The 23,056-nt window shown below is 42.2% G+C and overlaps 1 protein-coding gene across 2 annotated transcripts in view; it reads left to right on the top strand.

Annotated features, from left to right (window-relative positions):
• The window catches only part of LOC136866262 (uncharacterized), a 445,701-nt gene that overhangs the window by 388,144 nt on the left and 34,501 nt on the right, over positions 1-23,056 (top strand). The gene's annotated exons all lie outside the window — the stretch shown is intronic.

The raw sequence follows: 23,056 nt of genomic DNA, 5'->3' as shown, positions 1-23,056 counted from the left end.
AAAAACCAAGTGCGTGGATGTGTAGTGTTGTGAAATATTATTATTATTATTATTATTATTATTATTATTATTATTATTATTATTATTATTATTATTATTATTACTGAAATCCGTGGATCACATGCATACATCAGTCAAGATATTCGAGTGGCATTCAAGAATAGATATTGATATGTTGTTAATGTTTTCTTTCATAATTTTCCGTTTTTTCCGAATGCAATGCAGAAACAAATCTATCGGAAAGGAAAATCGGTTCCTTGGAATTCCGCCTTCATCTGTATATATGTTTTGTACATAACGCACTTTTCCGCTTGTATAAACGTGTTCCATTTCAATATTTTAAGCAGTTGTGAAATTTTGTAAACACTGTCAAAATAATTCAAAATAGAGAATATTCATATCAATTGGTATTCACAAAGCAATGTTTCCGTTGTACGGTATGAGCAAATAATAATCTAATTTTTGTTTACTACTATTCATAAAACGCTATGTGACTTGAAAACTTTTGTAAATACGTTGTGTAAACATTTTATAAAAATGAAACCGTGGGGCAGTTTAAAATAATCACTCATCTTTTTTATCATTGAAATTGGAGGCTATTTCTTCCCAGATTTTGTCTGGGAGCACAATATTTTTATAGTCCTGATGGGAGCAGTCATATAGTTCCCGTCTTCCGGAAACAAACTCAATAAATCTCGCCTCTTCGTCTTTAGAAAAGCTCATCATGAGATAATACACGCACGCGTCCGCTGCACCCAGCTGGTATACTCAGCACTGCCTGCGTCTACTGCATGCGATGATTTCTAGGAGCTGCATGAAGGAAACCAGTCCTATAGCAATCCATTGTAGGAGTCAGGGAGGGGATGGATGCAGTAGCGGTCGGCAGCACACGCATGCGACCGCTGCACATAGGAAACCACACCTTAACTTATGAATAAGATATCCGTAGTCCACCCAGCTTTCAATCCCATAAAGCAAAATTGGTCTGAAAACAGAGCGGTGTTAAGATACTTTCGTTCAGGAGCTAACTTCCTTCTTACAGAATTCTGTTGATTGCAGCTGTGAGCTCGCTGACCTTGATTCAGTTTCATTTATATTACTGTCGTGGGAGAACACACATACTAAATACCGGAAACGATCTACCTGTTCCACTTTTATATTCCTAATCTGTTTTTTAATTCTCTTGGGTTTCTCACCTACTGACATCACCTTAGTCTTGGAAAGGCTTTCAGCACAATCTGTCATTAAGACCAAGTTATCAGCATAGGCCAAACTGCTCTCTAGAATTCCACCTAACTAAATCCTTCCCTGCTATAGACTCGACCATGGATGGCAAGAGAAGAGGGAGACCAAGACGATGATGGTTAGACTCTGTTTCTAATTATTTAGAGAGGAAGTATAAAACTAAACAAGGCCACATAACTATGATCCATGTAAACTATGAACAACAGGCTTATCGCTGTGGATAGGGGACGCAGACGAAGAATGTTATAAGAAGTGACTAAAAGGGGCAACCTAGGTGCGGAAGTAGATTGTGGCTTTGGTACCATCTGTTGTACCCCCTGTGGATGGGAAGGACTGAATACATCTGCAGGTAATCCCTATCTGCCATAGAAGGCAACTAAAAGGTTCATGTGGCCATCAGTCCCCTCTTTTTTTCTCTTGAGGGTTAGTTGTACACTGAATCAAAATTTTGATGTATGTGCTGCTTGGGGAGGGGCCTCTTATACGTGCGATTACGCTTGAAAGCCCGATGGTATTCCCAAGAGTCCAGTCGGGTGGGAGCGCCATGTACTCTGCAGTAGTATTCGCCTGACAACATACATCCCCGCTCAGCCAAATGCCAGAAGGTCATATTAATTTTCATCATCAGTGTCCTACTCAAGTTTCATATTAATATTTTTTTTGAAAATTCACAGCCTGTTTCCAGTCATTCAACCAGGTCAGGAATGGAATGAATGAAGCCCCCATCTAGCGGTGAGGATAGGAATTGTGCAGGCTTCTTTAGCCTGTCGCACTCCTCTGGGGCAATGATTAATGAATGACATATGAAATGAAATGATATGGCAGAGTGTTGCTGGAATGAAATATGACAGGGAAAGCCGGAGTACCCGGAGAAAAACCTGTCTCGCCTCCGCTTTGTCCAGCACAAATCTCACATGGAGTGACCGGGATTTGAACCACGGAACCCAGCGGTCAGAGACCGGCGCACTGCCGCCTGAGCCACGGAGGCTCTTCATATTAATATTATTGTGTGTTTTTTTTTTTTTTTTCAAATTTATCACTCTGTACATGCTACGGGGCAGATGCTATTGCGGGTGATTTGAGGAAGGTAGTCCTAGTGCTCTTTGTCGCAGTCAACCTGTATTAGGCATTATCCAACATCAGACTCCAGGCAGTACCTGCTGCGACCCAGATGGGTATTTGTTTGGCAGCTTGGTTTGGCTACAGAAACCCATGATTGGAGTGGGTGGTATTCGGGGAGGATGTTTCCGGTCATGGCTGGAAACAAACATCTACAATCTGCCCAGGGTGGTCTGCCACCCAAGTCTTTAACTTTTGATTCCCTGAGGGGTGGGCAACCCTCTGGGAACAAGCGCAGTGTGAAGACATGGGATCCAGCTTCCCTATATACCTGGTTGTTACCAGAACTGATGGGCAAGATTTTAAGCTGGTGAAGTCTACTTTGTTCAGTAGACACATTGAAGGTGTCTACGGTGAACTTGAAGACAAAGAAAATGCACAACGGTAGCCTGTTATTGAAGACTCGCACTACAGTTCAGGCTGATCAGTTGCTCAAGTGTGACGACATTGGCAGAATCCCCGTCAGAGTGGAAGAACACAAAACCTTGAATCTGGTTTGTGGAGTTATCTTCCACCATAATCTCATTATGAACACTGACAATGAATTAATACAAGACATGAAGCACTGTGGCGTGACGCACGTCCAGCACATTATGCGCGACGTCAACGGTGAAGACATTCCCGTGGGTACATTCATTGCCTCTTTCAGATTGTAAGTGTTTCCAGAGAAAGTCAAGGTTGCAACCTATCATTACGATGTGAGGCCATACATTCCGTCTCCCATGCGGTGCTATCATGCCAAAGATTGGGGCACATGGTACCTCATTGTTCGAATCCATTTCTGTGTAGTACAAGTGGCAGAGAAGTTCGTGGAGCAGAAGAGTGCACACTCCCGAACAAGTGCACTAAGTGCTCTCATCTTCATTCTCCTCAAGATTGGAACTGTCCGGTATATCTCGGTGAGATGATCTGGCAGATCAAAACTGTAGATGGTCTTTCCTACTAGGAAGTGCGCTGTAAGTTCAATTCTATGAATGCACCTGGAAAGACACTAGACTACAACATGACAGCACAGAGTTTACCAGGTTCAGGAATACCTGTGAAGATCACGGCACGCAAGGCGGCTGTTGCTCCTGTGATCAAAGCCGCAAAGAGTAAAAACTCGAAGGTGGGGACCATCCAGCCTTTGACCACAAAAAGCCTGTGCCAGCTGGGTTACCAAGTGCTTCCCACTCCTCCTGAGAAAGGGGAAACTTTCCCTCCATTTGGAAGGAATGCATCAGCACCAGCAGCTTCATCTGCTCCTAAACCTGTGCGCTCCCCTCATAAGAGGATAGCCCGCCACCGTAAAGCGCCAAAGAAGTCCTCAACGTTAATCCCCTTGTCCAGTGACTGGTTGGACGTTAAGCTTTCAGGTACATCCACGGATTCCCGAAAAGTCCACACTATGGCACTGTTACAGTGGAATTATAATGGATATGACAGGCATCTTAGTGGGCTGCGCCAGCTATTTATCCAGTTCACAGCAAGTATAGTCTGTATTCAAGAAACAAATCTCAGGCTAGGCCATCATACAGTCTTGAGCAATTTTAGACTATATTCGACAGGACGAGATTATGCTATCTAGGCTTTTGGAGGTGTTGGTATTTTTTTGTTCACTGTGATACCTACGGCGAAGAGGTTCCAATAAGAACCCAGCTGGAGGCAGTAGCAGTATGTGTTTTGTTTGTTGCCTGTCATAGCAACAGTTTTTAATGTTTATTTCCCACCAGATCAGCCTCTTAATATCGATGATGTAATTGACCTTATACATAGCTCCCACCTCCGTTCCTCTTATTGGGTGATTTTAGCACCCGTTGCCTATTATGGGGCTCTGAATAGCTTCTCCCCAGAGGAAGGGATTTGAAGCTATTAATAAGACAGCTGGATTTATGCATTTTAAATTCTGAGGGACCAACATATTTCAGGGTTGCGAACAGTACTTTCTCGCGCATTGACAATAGCCTAAGAAGCCGTGCGCTCGTTCCTGTTTCGATGGGATATACAAAATGATCTCTGTGACAGTGAACATTTTGCCATTATTCTTACTTTGTTGAAACAAAAATCCATCAAATTTTCTCCCCGATGGATCCTCAACACATTGGAGACCGAGCCTGAGTGTGTATCGGGGTGGGGTAACAGCGCAGACTGACTGCGCTCAAGGCTAACTCAGGCCCGCGTATTTATTACATTGTCAACGCAGCCAGAACGAGAATCAGGCATAAACTATACCACTTTGTAGAACTTTTATAACAGATATACTGTGCGCTCATGTCCTCTGTTGTCGTTTTCTCGAACTTGTAGCAACTTATTTTTGCATGTGTTCGCTTCTGCACTCCATGCCTCCAGCCTTTCTTCCAGCTGCTGAAGTTGTGCGCGGTCAAAGTTTTGTTTACTTCATGCGAAGTGTTTAAACTGTGATTTGTTTCTGCTATCATGAGTGGAATGAGTGGATCATTGAATAAAAGTGGAATTGTAAAGATGTTAGAAGAGATTTTTGGTGACAGTGATTCAGAAGTAGAGGTAGATGATTCAGATCTAGACCCTGATTTCAAACTTTGTTAGTGATGAAGGTATTTATAACCTATTCTATCATATTGTACCCAAATCTGATTTTGCACTTTGTAGTTTATTAACTAATGTTTCATGATCTTCATATGACTGGAATTTATTCAGAAATAAATTAGCAATGTAGTTTTTTATTTTAGAACAAAGTGATGCAAGCGATGACAATTCGAAGATAGGGAATGATTCACATTCGCCGGGTACTTCTGGTGATTTGGATGCACTTGCAAAATCTGTGCAGATAAAAGAAAAGCAGAAAATGGGAAAGTAATGAGAAAAGAGACATTCTGGTGGTGTCCAACGTTTTCTGTAGCACGTTGTGTCCCTGAATGCTTCAAACTGTTGCACACACAAGCTCATTATATGTAAGACTTTGTTGTAAGACTTTTTTTGTTATTGCAAAAGGCATACCGTTTAAAAATGTGTAATGTGAAAAGTATTCAATAGATCTTAATGCAACTTCTTAATCTGTAGAATAGACACTTTTAATTTTTTGATGATGTAAATGTGTTACAATTGCAGCCTACCTACTGTTTTCTACAATTTTTTAAAAACCTTCAAAATATGGTGGTCTGCCTGCCCATATGCCACCTTAAGACATGGTCTCCAATGTGTTAAACATGCTGATTGGCCAAGGTTCACATCACTCACTAGCTGTCTTTAACGACACGAATAACTGGAGCATAGGCGATGACATAACTTATATCGTTCGAGTTATTCTTGCTGCTGCTGAGTCTATTCAATCTTTTTCTGGGATTCCTCGATGAAAACTCATTCCATGGTGGAATGAAGAAATTGCAATAGCTATCCCTAAAAGAAAGACGTCGCTCTCATAAACTCTTATCGTAGGCAGCCAACTGTGGTCAACTTGGTGACCTTTAAAAAACTCTGAGCTAAAGTGCGAGTTCTTATTCAGCAGAGTAAGAAAGCTTTGTGTGAAAGATGTGTAGTCTATGATGTCACATACACAGTCATCTCAAGTCTGGACTAAACTTCGATGCATTTTGGGAGTACAAGGACCATCCTCAGTACCGGGAATTTCCATTGTAGGCAGTATCGTCACTGATCTATCCACTGATGCTAATTGCTTATAAAGTAATTTCGCATAAGTGTCTGGTTCGGGAATTACCATCCTGATTTCATGGCTTTGAGGCAGGAGGCAGAACACCCGAGCTTCAGAATGTTATAACTTGCCATTTACAGAGTGAGAACTCCACAGTGCCTTGATGCTTTGCAAGGACACGACTCCCAGACAAGATAAATGTCCATAACCAGTTTTGAAACATTTCTGTGAGGATAGCCTCTTGCATCTTCTTTGGGTGTTAACCGAATATGGGTAGAGGGTGAATTTTTGTCACAGTTGTGAGACAAAATAGTAATTTCTCTCCTCAAGCCTGACAAAGATCCCAAGTATGCAGGAAGTTACAGACCTGTTTGTCTCACTGTCTGTGTAAATTATTTGATAGGATGGTGAATCGCCAAAATGTGTGGTGTTTGGAGAAAGGAGGACTTAGGTTCGAGTACCAATGTGGTTTTCAAGCCACCAATTCCACCACTGACCACTTGGTATGCCTGGAGAGTTCTATCCAGAACGCATTTCTCTGAAAACCGTGTTTAGTGGCTGTTTCCTGTAATTTAGAAAAGGCCTTTGACACCACATGGCGATATGGCATCTTGACAGTCCTGCATCAATAGGATTTTGGAGATAACTTGCCAATTTTTTGTCCCCCCTCCTATTCCGTGTCCAGGTAGGGAGAGCATATTCGCAGGAAAATGGAGTCCCACAGGGATCTGTTCTCATTGTCACTCTGTTCATGTTTGCCATAAACGGTATTGTCACCGCTGCTGGTTCAGCAGTAATACCATCTCTATGTGTGGACAGGTTTGCTCTGCATTATAGCTCACGAAGTATGGCAGTCGCAGAGCGACAATTACAGCTAGCTCTGAGGAGATTAGAACTGTGGACCTTTATATCATTGCTTTCAGTTTTCAACTGCAAAGACCTCTGTTATTCACTTCTGCTGGAAGCACACTGTTTACCCCTATCCTGAGCTTTATTTAACACTAGAACAGCGGAAGGGGTCAAAATGACACCCGCCTTTAATTTTTCTTAAATAACGTGCGCACTCTTGTATCAGTTATCTTCAAATATCTTGACATTTCATCATTTTTCGTCCCGTTCACAGTGATGTATCGCACCCAGCAAAATACTTACATTTTCATTGATTTCTGTTATGGCATACCCTGGACAGCGGGAGGGGTCATTTTGATACTTGTACAATATTCCTTATTACAGCAGTTTGCATTGTCAGTATCCGGCCATTATTATTAATATTGAGCTCTTACTGTCAGATGGGCCGGGCTGAGTGGCTCAGATGGTTGAGGCGCTGGCCTTCTGGCCCTAACTTGGCAGGTTCGATCCTGGCTCAGTCCGGTGGTATTTGAAGATGCTCAAATACGTCAACCTCGTGTCTGTAGATTTACCGACACATAAAAGAACTCCTGCGGGACAAAATTCTGGCACCTCGGTTTCTCCGAAAACCGTAAAGGAATAGTTAGTGGGACGTAAAGCAAATAACATCATTACTGTCAGATGAGTGTTCCAGTTAGCGGGATTATTGTATTCATATCATCATTTAGAAAGTGTTCTTCTTACAGGCATGTCATGCTACAATAGTCTTTCTGCTGACAAGGTGTCTCGTATGGTAGAAAATTCAGACGTTGGGTTTGAAGGTGAACTGTTCGATTCAGATGGTGATTTTTTGCTTGAGACAAGAGAGACAAGTGAGGACGAAGATCACAACGAGACAGAGGATGAATTATCCACAGGGGATGTTGAAAATGGTAATCTATCTGCGAACTCGCCCCAAATGTCTCAGTCTCAGTTAGGTGTTTCATCAGTGAAGATGGTTCCCCGAGACAGAACCGAGTGGGAGTTCTTGTAATCGAACTCTTCATCTGGAAGGCGGGCTTCAGTGAATGTCCTGAGGGAGCGGGGAGGTCCCACAACATATTCTTACCACCGAGTTTACGACTCTGCAATTAGTGCCTTTCGTCTCCTCTTTGGTGAATCGATGCTTTGTCTAATGAAACGACACACAGAATCAAACATTCAGAAAGAATTTCACGGACTGGACCATGTCGCTTGAGGAGTTGGAGGCTATGATTGCCATCATGTATACCCGCGGTGTCCTGTGTTCGAAAGGTGTGTCTGTGGATGAACTATGCTCTCGTTCTTGTGGACAGCAATTCATGAAGGACGCAATATCAAGAGATAGATTTCGAGAGCTTCTCAGATCCCTCCGTTTCGACGAGAAATTAACCTGAGCTGAGCGCCTGCCAGCTAACAGGTTTGCTCTTGTCTCTGAAATCTGGGACAAATTCGTGGAAAATTGCATTCACTGTTACCGCCCAAGTGAAAATATTACAGTCGATGAACAATTTCTTCCCAGCAAAACCAGGTGCAGATTTACCCAATTTATGACAAACATGCCCGAGTGAACGACCAAATGTCCCGTATGTATACCACCAAGGGTGCATGCAGGAGGTGGCCAATGCGTGTCTTTTACAATATCCTAGACCTAACATCTACCAGTGCTTGGGTCATTTACAAGCAAGTAACGGGTGGGAAGATGAACTAACATGGCGGGACGAGCGAGGGCAACAACAACAACAAGAGGAGGAGGAGGAGGCTATGGGACCATGTCCATCTAAAAAGCGGAAGAAGTGCCAAGTTGGTCTGTGTAAAGGCAACAAGTCTAGCAATGCCTTCAGCTAGTGCCTCAAAGCAGTCTGCAGAAAATGTGCATGAAAAGTAGTTGTGTGTGCAAAATGTGTTTAGCGTGTTTTTAGTTTGCCTTTGCTGGCAGGACCTAGTGTTAACAGTGCACTATGTCTTCTGGCATAGGCTAGAGCAATTTTGTTACTTTCATAGATCTGTCTTATCCTTGGCTTTGACAATATGAAAGGTGGTGGTGGTGGTGATTATTGGTTTTTTTTTTTTTTTTTTTTTTTTTTGGTTAGGGGCTTTACGTCGCACCGACACAGATAGGTCTTATGGCGATGATGGGATAGGAAAGGCCTAGGAATTGTAAGGAAGCGGCCGTGGCCTTAATTAAGGTACAGCCCCAGCATTTGCCTGGTGTGAAAATGGGAAACCACGGAAAACCATCTTCAGGGCTGCCGATAGTGGGATTCGAACCTACTATCTCCCGGATGCAAGCTCACAGCCGCGCGCCTCTACGCGCACGGCCAACTCGCCCGGTGATTATTGTTTTAAGAGGAAGTACAACTAGGCAACCATCCTCTATATAACACTAATCAGAGGGAAAAATAGAAGGGATCTGACACTTCGAAAACTGAGGATATCGGTCAAAGAAAGACAAGAGCCACGAAGGGCGTGAAAATGAAAGACTCCCTAGCCCTCGCAAACCTAATAGCGTCGAGGTCGGATAGGATAGATGAAAGTGAGGAGCCTGGCACAAGTAAGTGGAAACAATGCCAGGACTCAGCTAACGGCCCCGTGGTCGCCAACCCACGCTCCAAAGTTCAGAGCCCCTGGGGCCCCTTTTAGTCGCTTCTTACGACAGGCAGGGGATACCGTGGGTGTTATTCTACTGCCCCCACCCACAGGGGGATGACAATATGAAAGTGACTGAGGTATGAGCGATGCTAGTAATGCCAATCCTTATCCAGCCAGTCCCTGCTATGAATGATGTGAAAATGTTGCTCGTAGGGTCGGTTGGTGTATACATTTTCAGTGGGCTTGGCAGACTGATATGTAATAGCAACTCTGGCTCGGTGAGGAAAGCAACAGGAAACTACCTCCCTCCTCATTTCCCTAGTACGCCTCTTCAGTGATACCTAGGCCATCTATGACAGCTGATGGCAGAGCTGTTGAGGATCCCACCAGCGGCATCGCTGACGGACTGAACCTACATATAAAGGATCGCTGAAAATGTATAATGTTGCAATGTGGATGACTGACTAAGAAAAGGTGTTCAGTTGGTTAATTTTGTGAAAACTCCTTAGAGAAACAGAAACATGGTGCAGTTGTTTGTGATCATTCACGTGTCCATCAGTAATATAAAGGATCCATACACTAATGTCATGTCCTTATGTCTAAAATAAAGTTGTGGAAACCCAGTAGAAGAAAGTACATGTTTTATTTTGTTCTGTTTTTAACGTTTTCAAGCATTTCTTATGATGGGTCAAAATGACCCCTTACCACTGTTCTAGGAATGTCAGAATCTCCGCTGTTCTAGTGTTAAGGGGGTCCCTCTTCCTATAGTTGACACGTACAGATTCCTTGGGCTCCTTTTCAATAGTAAATTATCGTGGGAGCCACACATGTCAGTTAAAAGCTAAATGCACTAAGAAACTGAATCTTTTGAAGTTTCTTAGCAGCACTACTTGGGGAGCAGACCGCATGGTGCTCCTATAATGTTATAGGACACATATTTTATCCAGGTTAGACTACGGCAGTGCAGCATATGGATCAGCAAGACAAAGCGTCCTTGTGAAAATTAATACTTTAACGTCCACCACGGCGAAATTAGGTTGGCAACGGGAACATTCCATACAGGCTCCATTGCTTACCTGCTTGCTGAATCTGGTGTATCAGCTTTACACCTTAGGCACCAACAAATATTGTAATGTGCAGCAAATTTTGTGACAGATGTTCACTTCACCCAAGCTATCCCTGCGTATTCAACAATGCAAACCATCGGCTGTACAACTGCTTATCCACGAGCAACGCAGCCAGTTGATATATGCTTAGATAGCATTTACAGATCGTTTGATGTACCCTCAGTTCCTTGTCTTGTTAGACAACCCAGTAGGATACCTCTATGGTGAATACGGTGACCAGAAATAATCCTGGATCTGTATACTTGCCCAAAAGTGAACATGGTCCCCTCCATTTTTCAGATGCTCTTCTTGTCCTTTGTTGGCTGGTATCCATATTCAGAAGTTATTTACATGGATACTTCAAAGGGAGAAGCAAAGTAGGCTACGTGTTCATTGTCGATAATATGAGGGATTTTTTCCCTCTACCGGAAACCTGTAGCATGTACACAGGAGATTTCCATGCTATCTTTGAAGCTCTGCGGTATGCGCTTTCTAATGAATGCTGGCAATTTCTGCATTGTACCGGGTTCTTGAACTCTATTGATGCATATTTCCCTCGGCATCCTCTGGTGCAGCGTATCCAGGACCTGCTGGTCGGGTGTCGTTGTGTTAGCACCAGAATCACATTTTTGTGATTTCCAAATCACTTGGGTGTAGCAGGGAATGAGTTACCTAATAGGGTTGCTAAGGAAGCAGTCACACTGCCCCTGTTGCCTTACAAGATTCCAGCTAGTAATATTCATTCCCAGCTGAGACATTTGGTTGTCCCATTAGGAGAAAGAATGGCAGGCCACCCTTCTTCCAAATAAGCTAAGAATGATAAAAGGAACTACGAATGTATGGAAGACTTCCCTTCAGGTTTCTCGGAGAGAAGCAGTGGTATTATGTCGTCTTCGGATTGGCCACAGTATAGCAACACACTCCTACTTACTGAAGGTAGAAGTACCCCCCGGTGTGTACTTGAGGTGGTCATCTTAACTTGGTACAAATCCTTACAGAGTACGTGGACCTGGCCAATCTGCTTCAAAGTACCATCTCCCTTATCCTACGAAATGACGAGCAGTCAGTAGACTTTGTCATCTGTTTTATGAGGGGTAGTGGCCTATTTCATCCTGTATAAAAGTGAGTTTTCTGTTTGTTTTTAATTTTGTTAACTACGTTTTATTTTATTGACTGTTTTAGTTAGTTTTTATGTATTTGAACGTGTTTTTTTTTTAATTTTTAATTTGAATGATATATATGATTTCACTCCAAGTCAATGCCTTATCGTATTTTAATATATTATTTTTTCTATCATTTTATAATAAAATAAAGCATTCAAAATTAGATCCACTGATCATTTTAAATTTATATCATTTTTCATCATCATTTGTTTTAAATTCTAGTCAGTGGACAGATTTAAAAATTTTAATTATTATTACATTAAGTTCCGCCTCATACCATCAGGGTTCGATGAGCTAGATGTCAGGCCCCTTTAAACAACGATCGTCGTCGTCGTCGTCATCATCATCATCATCATCAATTAAATCCTTGTTTGACCCCTGTAAGCACCATAACCCTAGGGCGGCTGAGAATCTTGCATTCCTAGAACAGCAGTAAAGGGTTATTCTGACCCATCATAAGAGATGTTTGGAAATGTTCAAATTAGAACTCAATAAGAGATGTATTTTCTTATACTGTGTTTCCATAAATTTGTTTTATACTGACTTTATTGTGTGGACCTTTTATACTGCTAATGGACACATGAATAATCACAAAACTCTGCATCATATTTCTGTTTCACCCACGGTATCCCCTGTCTGTTGTAAGAGGCGACTAAAAGGGGCAACCAAGGGATGATTGTATTAGAACCATGAAACTACTTGTGATTGGTAACACCACGCGGGGAACACCATGGGTCGCTTTTACTTGCGTGTAGTACCACTATGTTAGGTACCAAATAGGTTTGTGATTTGTAGCAACAGAGTGTGTTCCGGGTTTTACAGTACCTGTGATTAGTACCACTTTAGGAGAGACACCATGGTTCTGGCTCTCCTATAATTAGTACCCACTATATGAGGAACACCACGGGATAGTGCAGGTCCCTGTGGTTAGTACACGTATGTGATGAACACCATAGGTTTGCGTTGCCTGTAAATGGCGCCGCAATATGCAAAACACCATAGGTCCGTATTCCATATGTGACTTTCATTACCTGTGAGTAGTACCATAATGTGTGGAATGCCGCGAGTCTATGCTACTTGTGATTAGTACCGCAACATGACAAATACCATGGTTCCATTTTCCTAGCAATAAGTATCATTATGAGGGGCCGATGACTTGGATTTTGGACCCCTTTAGACTAAAAGCATCATCGATTATGCTATAGACGCAGTTCCTTGGTCAGTAATACTATTGTTTCACGTCAATTTCTGTGAATGCGAGACATTGCGGGTCGGGTCCACTGATTGTTTTAAATTCGTATCCATCCATTCATTCTTCGTCCTCACATTTTGGATTCTGGTCAGTGGAGGATTTTGGACTTTTAATATGTCATTCCATTTCGTACCATTAGGGGCCGATGACCTAGATGTTATGCCCCTTTAAATAGCAAGTATCATCATCATCATCATCATCATCATCATCGTGATGTTTCTGTTTCTCTAAGGAGTTTTCACAAAATTAACCAAGTAAACCCCTTTTATTAGTCAGCCATCCGTATTGCAACAGTTATACATTATCAGAAATACTTTAAGGAAATTAAAAACAACCTAAACACTTTTGCACACACAACTTCTACTTTCCGTGCACATTTTCCGCACAGTGCTTTAAGGCACTTGCTGCAGACATTGCTAGACTTGTTCCCTTTACATAGACCAACTTGGCACTTCTTCCGCTTTTTAGATGGACATTGTCCTACAATCCCCTCTTCTTGTTGCTGTTGTTGTTGTTGCTGTTGTTGTTGTTGTTTTGTTGTTGTTGTTGTTGTTGAACTTGCTCGTTCCGTCTTGTTAGGTCACTTGTCAGATGGAAGATGAACTACTTCTGCTTTATCTTCCTACCTGTTACTTTACATGCAAATGGCCCAAGTATTGAGAGCTGTTAGGTCTAGGATGTAAAGACATGCCTTGGCCACCTTCTGCATGCACTCTTAATGGTATATTTAAGAAACATTTCGTCAACCACATCTACCCCATAATTCATGCCATTGTAGAAAGTTGCAGTTACTGGCTTATTCTTTCGTTCTGTGCTCATTGTTACTTGAGCGTGCCATGTGCTAAGAAGGATGCTCTTGACCTTCTTCCCTTGGTACACTGTCAAGGGGTACTGTATGTTCCCAGTCTGTTGCAAGATGGTTAGGCAGTAACAGTGAAAGCAATTTTCCACAAATTTGTCCCAGATTTCAGAGACGAGCGAACTTGTTAGCTGGCAGACATTCAGCTCAGGTTGATTTCTCATCGAAATGGATGAATCTGAGAACCTCTCAAAATTTATCTCTTGACATTGTGTCCTTCATGGATTGCTGTCCACATACAGGTGACTGTAGATTATCCGCAGACACACCTTTCAAACACACAACACCCAGGGTATACATGATGGCAATCATAGTCTCAAACTGCCCGACTGACCCGTCCAGTCCATTTTCTTGAGTTCTTTCTGAGCAATTGATTGTGTGTGTGTGTGTAGTTTTCTTATCGGACGAAGCATCGGTTCATCAAAGAGAGGAAGACGAAAGGCACTAATGACAGTCGTCAACTCGGTGGTAAGCATATGTTGTGGGACCACCCCGCTCTTTCAGAACGTTCACTGCAGCTCAGCCTGCCAAAATAAGAGTTTGAATCCAAGACCTCCCACTCGGTTCCGTCTTTTCACTGATGAAACACCAAATTGAGATTAAAACATTTGAGGCAAGTTGGAGACAGTTTGGCTCTTTCGACTTCTCCTTCTGATAACTCATCCCCTGTCCATTATAATCTTCATCCTCACTAGTCTCGCTTGTCACCAGCAAAAAATCATTGTCTGAATTGGATACTTCCCTTTCAGATTCAACATCTGAATTTTATAGTATACGAGATACCTCTTCAGTAAAAAGACAATCGTAACAAATGTCTGAAAGAAGAACACTTTGTAAATGATATGAGTACAATCGAGGTTAATAGTGAACAGTAAGGTTAATCATTCCGCGTTACGGGCTGCCATTGGCTGTCGCTGTGATGTCACCATGGAACATCGCTGGTAGCTTCTGATGGCAGATTGTTTTTCTTTTTTTTTGCAAGTTGCTTTACGTCGCACTGACACAGATAGGTCTTACGGCGATGATGGGACAGGAAGGGGCTAGGAGTGGTAAGGAAGCGGCCATGGCCTTAATTAAGGTACAGCCCCAGCATTTGCCTGGTGTGAAAATGGGAAACCACGGAAAACCATCTTCAGGGCTGCCGACAGCGGGGTTCGAACCCACTCTCTCCCGAATACTGGACACTGGCCGCACTTACGCAACTGCAGCTATCGAGCTCGGTGCAGATTGTATTAGCGCACGGGTAATGTTTCACATTTTAATATATACCGAGGTGATATTTTAGAATTTTTGAACGTCATCCAATGTATTCTGTAGAAACATATATTCTGTACAAGGTAAAGTATGTATAACATCGTAGCGCTACAAAATAAGAGGTACTTAGAAGTGCGCAATATGTTAGGTTTAAATCAACAGATTCGGGACAAATAAGACTACTTATATTAACTGTTATTCACTCTTACCTCAGTGAAGATGATATTGACGAAATGCATGGAATCTGCACCTCACTGTGACTGACAGGTGGGGTTTGTTTTATATCACAAACACTGTTAATTTGTTCAATACTTCACGGTGAAAACTTACAGGGCACATTGCGATATGTAATAACTTCAAGTCTTGGAACACTAGCATCAAATAAATGGTTTGTCTTTCTTTCCGTTCACATAAATCAAGAAGAGTATGACAGTCTAGTATATTCACTACCTACTCAATTTTCATCAAAAGGGCTACAGTTCGAATCGTAGTCGATGAAAACGAGACAGGGTATGAAATAAGTTCTTTTCCGAGTTCTGCGTAAAAAGCAAAGGTCCCGTGGCTTTGCACATGAAGTTTCAAACAACAAATACAACGGTAACGAACATTTCTTGACCTTAGAAACATTTACTTTGTTCATTAATGCCACATTCTCGCTTTTCGCTTATGGGCAGGATTTATTTTTTGGGATTTCTGTTTTGCAGCCAACCAACGCAAACGATGTAAGATTCGGATCTTAGCATATGATGACAAGACTTGTGGATGCACGTCAGGAAGAACGGCTTTTCAGCTTCACAAACATATTGTTCACAACTTCTGGTTCCCTGTTCAAATCTGTTTGTCCGTGAACTTCAGCAAATATCAGTTCGAATTTAGTGATCATTTCCATGAAATCATCGGAAGGGACGAGCAAACCTCCCCGGGGGCCGATGACCTAGATGTTAGGCCCCTTAAAACAAGCATCATCACCATCACCAAACTTCCCTGAGACAGCATGTGTACCCACCCCAGACTTGGGTCATTAGACGGTGTCAACAACTCTCCTGTAGGCATGCCCAGGGACCTGTCAAATTTTCGGCAGCGATATGCAATGAACCCCGCAACGTATCTGAATCCCTCCACACTACAGTCAGTATCTTCCTGCAAGGATAGATGATCAGTATCAACAGCTGGCAATTCAATGTCATTAATATCCTTGTCACCCTCAGTCATCGCCAGAGCTTCAGTCATATCCGGGAGGATGTTGCCAAACATAGCCGATGTAAAAAATTCTCCTCCTTCGGCAGGAGCTACAGGTGACACATTGGAAAGAGAAATATCGCCAGAATTGGGTCCTAACAACAACAGTCTGATCCTATTTTTGACATCAAGTGGAGATGGATGATCGTAAAAATGTCAAAGACCTCTTAGGCGTGAAAAGAAATTTTTCCAGGCAATCTTGATTCAAATGTGCTGTGTGAATGTATTCCATGCTTTGAAAAGGCCAAGCAGGGAACGGATCCTTTTCAAAAATCCGTTTAGAAAGGGAAGCATATGTTTTGCAGAGCCAACACGCATGTTCTCACAACATTCATCAAATTCTGTGAGGCATTTCTGCTGTTCATAGCAATGAATGCCAAACTCACATGCAAGTGGCTTATCACACTCAGGTATTCTAGAATTCAAAATGTCTAGTGTGTCATCGGCAAGCTGTATGAACGCACTAACATGTTCTTCGTCTGGCATCGGGTACCGGATAGCCCGTGCTGTTGTGTTAGAAAACAACTCAGCTGCTAATTGTACACACTGTCGCTCCCTGCCTACCACATTAATATGATGCTGAGAAAGCTTAGGACATATTTTAAATTCACCACTATCCAGAACCAATAATTTTTCGATCACATTTTTCGTTGCTGGTTTTTTACAAGGTAGTACAATACCTTTGTCCAAGAAGTGATTTCTCATTAACTTAAATAAATGAGGTACGTCAGCAAACACCCACACATTTCTGGTAGCGTTGTGAGGGTTAGGAAAATGAGTGTTTAGGTATGTTGCCTCAAATTTTTTCCACACAGATGCATTCTTGGCTCCCATGTCTGCCCCAGTAGCTACAACACTGTACGAGACGCACTCCAAGGATAAAATTATTCTTTTCAGAAGCGTAGCTGTCATTTGTACGTCAAAATCAAAGTAGGTTGTTTCCATGATGCAAACAACCCTCGTACCATTACAACAAGATCATTGCTATGTAGGCCTACTATTCTGTCTTCTTCTTGGTCACAAATTCTGCTATTGATGTTCATTTCATCGAATGATACAACGCAGATTTGTTCTTTATCGCTCAGTCTGTCAGCTTGCATTTTCTTCAGAAGTAGAACGTCTTGCAATATGCCTGGTGGTTTATTAATGTTCGTACCGTTGAAACTGCAAGTCAATGTAAATGTAGCATTTCTGCGAAACAGCACATAGAGTAATCGCTTTACAAATGTCCTCCTTATTCCATTGAACTCGTTTAGATCCATTTAACAGACTTCTTGCTTGGCTGGGTGAAAATATTTTCCTCTATTCGTTTAACTTCGTCAGACACTAAAGTACTCATGTTCTTTAGTTTGTGAACATTTCTTTGTGAAAGTGACAGCTTATTCGCAAGTCCTTTGTTTTGTAATTTTAATTTCATATTCACATCAGACAACCGAGCGTTTCTTGCTTCAAGAGCTGCAATAGTTTTTAATAAGTTGTCCTTTTCTGAAGTGGCAGTAGGATTATCTTCTGTGTCAGTACATTTGTCAGCTGTTCTTTTAATGGGTGATAGTTGTTTCAAAGTCTCAAGAGCTCGTTTCTGTACTAGTCTTTTGTCGTACCACTCCCTCCTTTCTTCTGCAGTAGGCGAGGTCATGCAGGCACTAACTACAGGCATGTTATCATTCCTATTCACTAAAACAGCATTCGTGTTAATGCATGGGAACATAAGTGAGGGAACAGCCCCGGGTTTGAGCACCCACTTCCGAGGCAAATTCAACAATTCAGACCTCAAGTCTCTTACGTAGTCTGACTGCTAAAAATGAAGAGAGCATATTCGAGCATTTTTAATATTTACAGAGTCTTTTCTGCAGCACTTCGATACCCAAACCTTTTGTAGTTTAATATCACGCGGGAAAGCATGCAAAACTATTTCACTTTCTTTGATGTTTCGGTTGTGGGATTTACAGTTTACTACAGCACAGCCCGGCATTGTCTGTCACAATTCTAGAGCACTGTGAGGAATAGAACCGTCGTCACCGTATCACGACTGCCTGTTAAGCGATGTGTCTGTGAATACACTTTACGGGTTCATTTCACAATTATCTCATACCTTGTACCGCATAAGTTACAGCCGAACAGCACAAACGAAAGAAGAAACTAGGCCCTCTGACACTCTTTTAAACACCCATGCACTTTAAAGGTAAACAAATACATCCGATACATGTGATAACTGAAGGATTTGCCGCGAGCTACTCTGGTCCCGCGTGGCTAGCTGTTCCACCTTGACGTCATGCGCTAAGCGAGGAACATGCAACACCTTCCGTGCATGGCTGAGTGCACCCCACCTGAGTACAATAATCCCACTGACAGGAACACTTAACCTAACAGTAATAGCTAAACAGTACTAATAATCCAGGCCGGGTACACACTGTTGTCTGGCAATGCACACTCCTGCATTGTAATAAGGAATTGTACAGGTGTCAAAATGTCCATTTTCACTGTCCAGGGTATGCTATATAAAAAATGTATGAAAATGTAAATATTTTTCTGGGAGCTATACGTCACCATAAACATGACGAAAAACTATCAAAAGTCGAAATATTTGAAGTGGAACTATGTAGGACCGTGGACATCCGCTGATCTATTATTAAACCAAGAACTTGTTCTACCATCAAATTTCATTGCAGCCCCATTGCAAACGTAAATGCTTTTGATTGCTTACAATCATCTATCCTTGGTCCCATAGTCTCAGAGTGCACCAAACATCTTTTCCCTCGGTACTCCGTCATATGCCTTCTCTAGATCTACGAAACATAAACATAACTATCTATTCCTCTCGTATCATTTTTGAGATACCTGGCGCATACTGAAAATCTGACCCTGACAGCCACTCCATGATCTGAAACCACACTGGTTTTCATTCAACTTACTCTCTACCACCGATCACACCCTCCCTTCCAAAACACCTGTGAACACCTTGCCTGGTGTACTTATCAGTGAAATAGCTCGATAGTTGTTGCAATCCTTCCTGTTCCCCCTTGTTTATAGCTACATGCAATTAATGCTTTCATGCAGTCACAGTACCTTACTGACATTGCATTTTTTTAATCGTATTACTCTATGAAAACATTTCATCCTTGCCTTCCCATTATATTTCACCATTTCATCCATTCCTGCTGCTTTAAGACAATGGAGTTCATTTTCCATTCTTTCCACTTCCTCAAGCATAGTTCAGCAATATCAGTGTCCTCTTCCCCGCGAGCTTGGTTGTTGACGACGTCACGAGAAAGATTTTTTTTACATTCAGAAGATACTCAAAATATTTATTCCATGTGTCCTGTGATTCCCTGGGATCTATTAAGAGTTCACCTGAGTTACTCAAAACACTGTTCATTTCATTTTTCCCTCCCTTTGTAAGATTCTTTATTACTGTCCGGAAAGGTTTCCCTGCTGCTTGACCTAGCCTTTCCAGGTTCTTACCAAAATCTTCCCACGACTTCTTTTTGGATTCAACAACTATTTGTTTTGCTCTGTTTCTTTCATCTATGTACAATTCCCTGTTTGCCTTGGCCCTTGTTTGGAGCCATTTCTGACAAGCCTTCTTTTTACGTTTACAAGCTGCTCTCACTTCATCATTCCACCAATTTGTTCGCCTTTTCCCATCTTTACACACAGTTATTACTAGGCATTCCCTTGCTGTTTCTACTACAGCATCCCTGTATGCCACCCATTCTCTTTCTGTATCCTGAACCTGCTTACTATTGACTGTTCAAAACTTTTCACTAGTCATATCCGTGTACTTCTGTCTAATTTCCTCGTCCTGGAGATTTTGTACCCTTATTCGTTTGCAGACAGATTTCACTTTCTCTATCCTAGGCCTAGAGATATTTCGTTCATTACAGATCAGATAGTGGTCTGTATCATTGAAAAATCCCCAGTAAACTCTTACATTCCTAACAGATTTCTTGAATTTGAAGTTGGTTAAGATATAGTCTATTATGGATCTGGTACCCCTAGCCTCCCATACTACACAGAAGTCCAGCATATGCTTCCCATTCACAATAGCTTCCATATCTTCCCCACATTTACCAATCACCCTTTCATATCCTTCAGTTCTATTTCCAACTCTTGCATTGAAATCACCCGTTATCTCTATCCTATCCTTGCTGTTTACCCTGACCACGATGTCACTCAATGCTTCATAAAACTTGTCAACTTTATCCTCATCTGCACCCTCACATGGTGAATACACTGAGACAGTTCTTGTCCTAATTCCTCCAACTACCAAATCTACCCACATCATTCGCTCATTTACGTGCCTAATAGAAACTATGTTGCATGCAATGGTATTCTTGATAAACAGCCCTAGCCCATACTCTGCCCTTCCCTTTCGTACACCTGTCTGTACAAGTTATAATCTCCTATCTCTTCCTCGTTATCTACTCTTACCCGAATATCACTTACTCCTAGCACATCCAGATGCATCCTCTTTGCTGACTCAGCCAGTTCTACTTTCTTCCTTCCATAAGCCCCATTAATATTGATAGCCCCCATCAAATTCCATTTCGTTCGCCAAGTTGTTTCCAAGGAGTCCCTCTCCTGCCAAATGTTAATGGGACTCCGTTACTCCGATAGGTCCGAGGCTTGCTTAAAATGTTCTGAGCTCGGTAAATTCATGAAGCAAGATGCTACCCTACTACACATAGTCCATGTGAGGATCTCTCCTCTAACGGATTATGGACTACCGGTGGATTGTATAGTCCTAGCCGCCTGAGCACAAGGATGGCCTCAGAATATGTCTGCGATGCCCACTCGCATTCCATAGCAACTGGTATGCCGACTCAGGACCACTTACTAGGCCACTCAGCCATTTCCCATGGTTCACCAACTAGGTCGTGGCTACAGTAATCCACACCATGAACCATTAGCACATTAATAACAAACTTAAATCTAGGCTACTCAAGAATGTGTATGTTGTATGTATGTTGGGTATTCAGCCCGAAGACTGGTTTGATCCTCTGCAGCTCCACCAACAGCTGTCATAAATAGCCTAGGCATCACTGAAGAGGCGTACTAGGGAAATGAGGGGTGAGTTAGTTTCCCGTTGCTTTCCTCACCAAGCCAGTCATTGCTATTACATATCAGTCTGCCAAGCCCACTGAAATGCATGCACCAACCGACCCTATGAGTGATATTTTCACACCATTCATAACAGGGACTGGTTGCATAAGCAATGGTATTACTAGCATCACTCATACCTCAGTCACTTTCATTTTGTCAAAGCCAAGAATGAGACTGAGACAGGTCAATGAAAGTAACAAATTTGATATAGCCCATACCAGAAGACATAGTGCACTGTAAACACTACATCTCGCCAACAAAGGCATTACTCAAGAATAACAAAATTGTATCCTCTCTTAATCATTCCTGAAATTAGAATATGGGTTACTTCTTTACAGATCACTGCTATGTCCTTTATTCACTTACACCTGTTCAGTGTGGAGAGGGGCAACTTGGAGCATGATCATATGACTACAGTGATTCCAAAATGTTCTTCGACCGAGCTCGATAGCTGCTGTCGCTTAAGTGCGACCAGTATCCAGTATGATATAGATGTTGATTTGTCCTGAATGAAGCAAATTTATAATACCAATATAAATGGTCCGTTATTGGACATTATAAATTTTCCAGCTAGGTCATTCTTGGTTGCCAGCGTTTCGCCCTCGTGTGCTAGGGTGGGCTCATCAGTTGGTACCTAGCACACCTACCAATACGCTGGCTAGTGCATACCGTGGAGGCCACTGCGTAGGCTAACTGGAGCCACCGGCAGTGCCAATGCATATCCAATGCATAGCCGGTGGCTCCAGTTAGCCTACGCAGTGGCCTCCACGGTATGCACTAGCCAGCGTATTGGTAGGTGTGCTAGGTACCAACTGATGAGCCCACCCTAGCACACGAGGGCGAAACGCTGGCAACCAAGAATGAGCTAGCTGGAAAATTTATAATGTCCAATAACGGACCATTTATATTGGTATCAGTATCCAGTATTCGGAAGATAGTGGGTTCGAGCCCCACTGTCGGCAGCTCTGAAGATGGTTTTCAGTGGTTTCCCTTTTTCACACCAGGCAAATGCTGTGGCTTAATAAAGGCCATGGCCGCTTTCTTCTCATTCCTACCCCTTTCCTGTCCCATCGTCGCCATAAGACCTGTCTGTGTCGGTGCGGCATAAACCAAATAGCAGAAGAAAAAAAAAGTTCTCAGTATCATCACCTGTTCTCCTTTGCACGTACGAAACTTGATCACTTTCTGTTTGTTTTTGTGCGTGTGTGTAAACAACAGCAATTTTTTCAGCTTGTTTTCTTTTACTAAACTTTGCTGTCTTTTACAGAAGGGCCTACAGGGGGTTGACTTCAAATCATGTTGCTAGAAAGAGCTTTTTTGTCTATTATTTTTATGTAACTAATCTGGTTTTTGTTTCCTTTGCTTGTCAATACTAATCTGATATAGCATTTACCTGTACTGTACAATTAAGTACTACATTAATAATACAAAAAATGTTCAGGAAAGAGGTTCCTGTACATTTTTTTTTTTTTTTTTTTTTACAATTTGCTTTACATCACACCAACACAGGTGGGGCCTAGGTTTTATTGTGATGATGGCATAGGAAAGGACTAGGAGTGGAAGAGAAGTGGCTGTGGCCTTAATTAAGGTGCAGCCCCAGCATTTCCACTGTGTGAAAATGGGAAACCACGGAAAACCATCTTTGGAGCT

This window comes from Anabrus simplex, chromosome 3, assembly GCF_040414725.1.
Source record: "Anabrus simplex isolate iqAnaSimp1 chromosome 3, ASM4041472v1, whole genome shotgun sequence".
NCBI lineage: Eukaryota > Metazoa > Arthropoda > Insecta > Orthoptera > Tettigoniidae > Anabrus > Anabrus simplex.
Note: the sequence above shows the minus strand (reverse complement) of the source record. Positions and strands in the feature narration are given on the sequence as shown.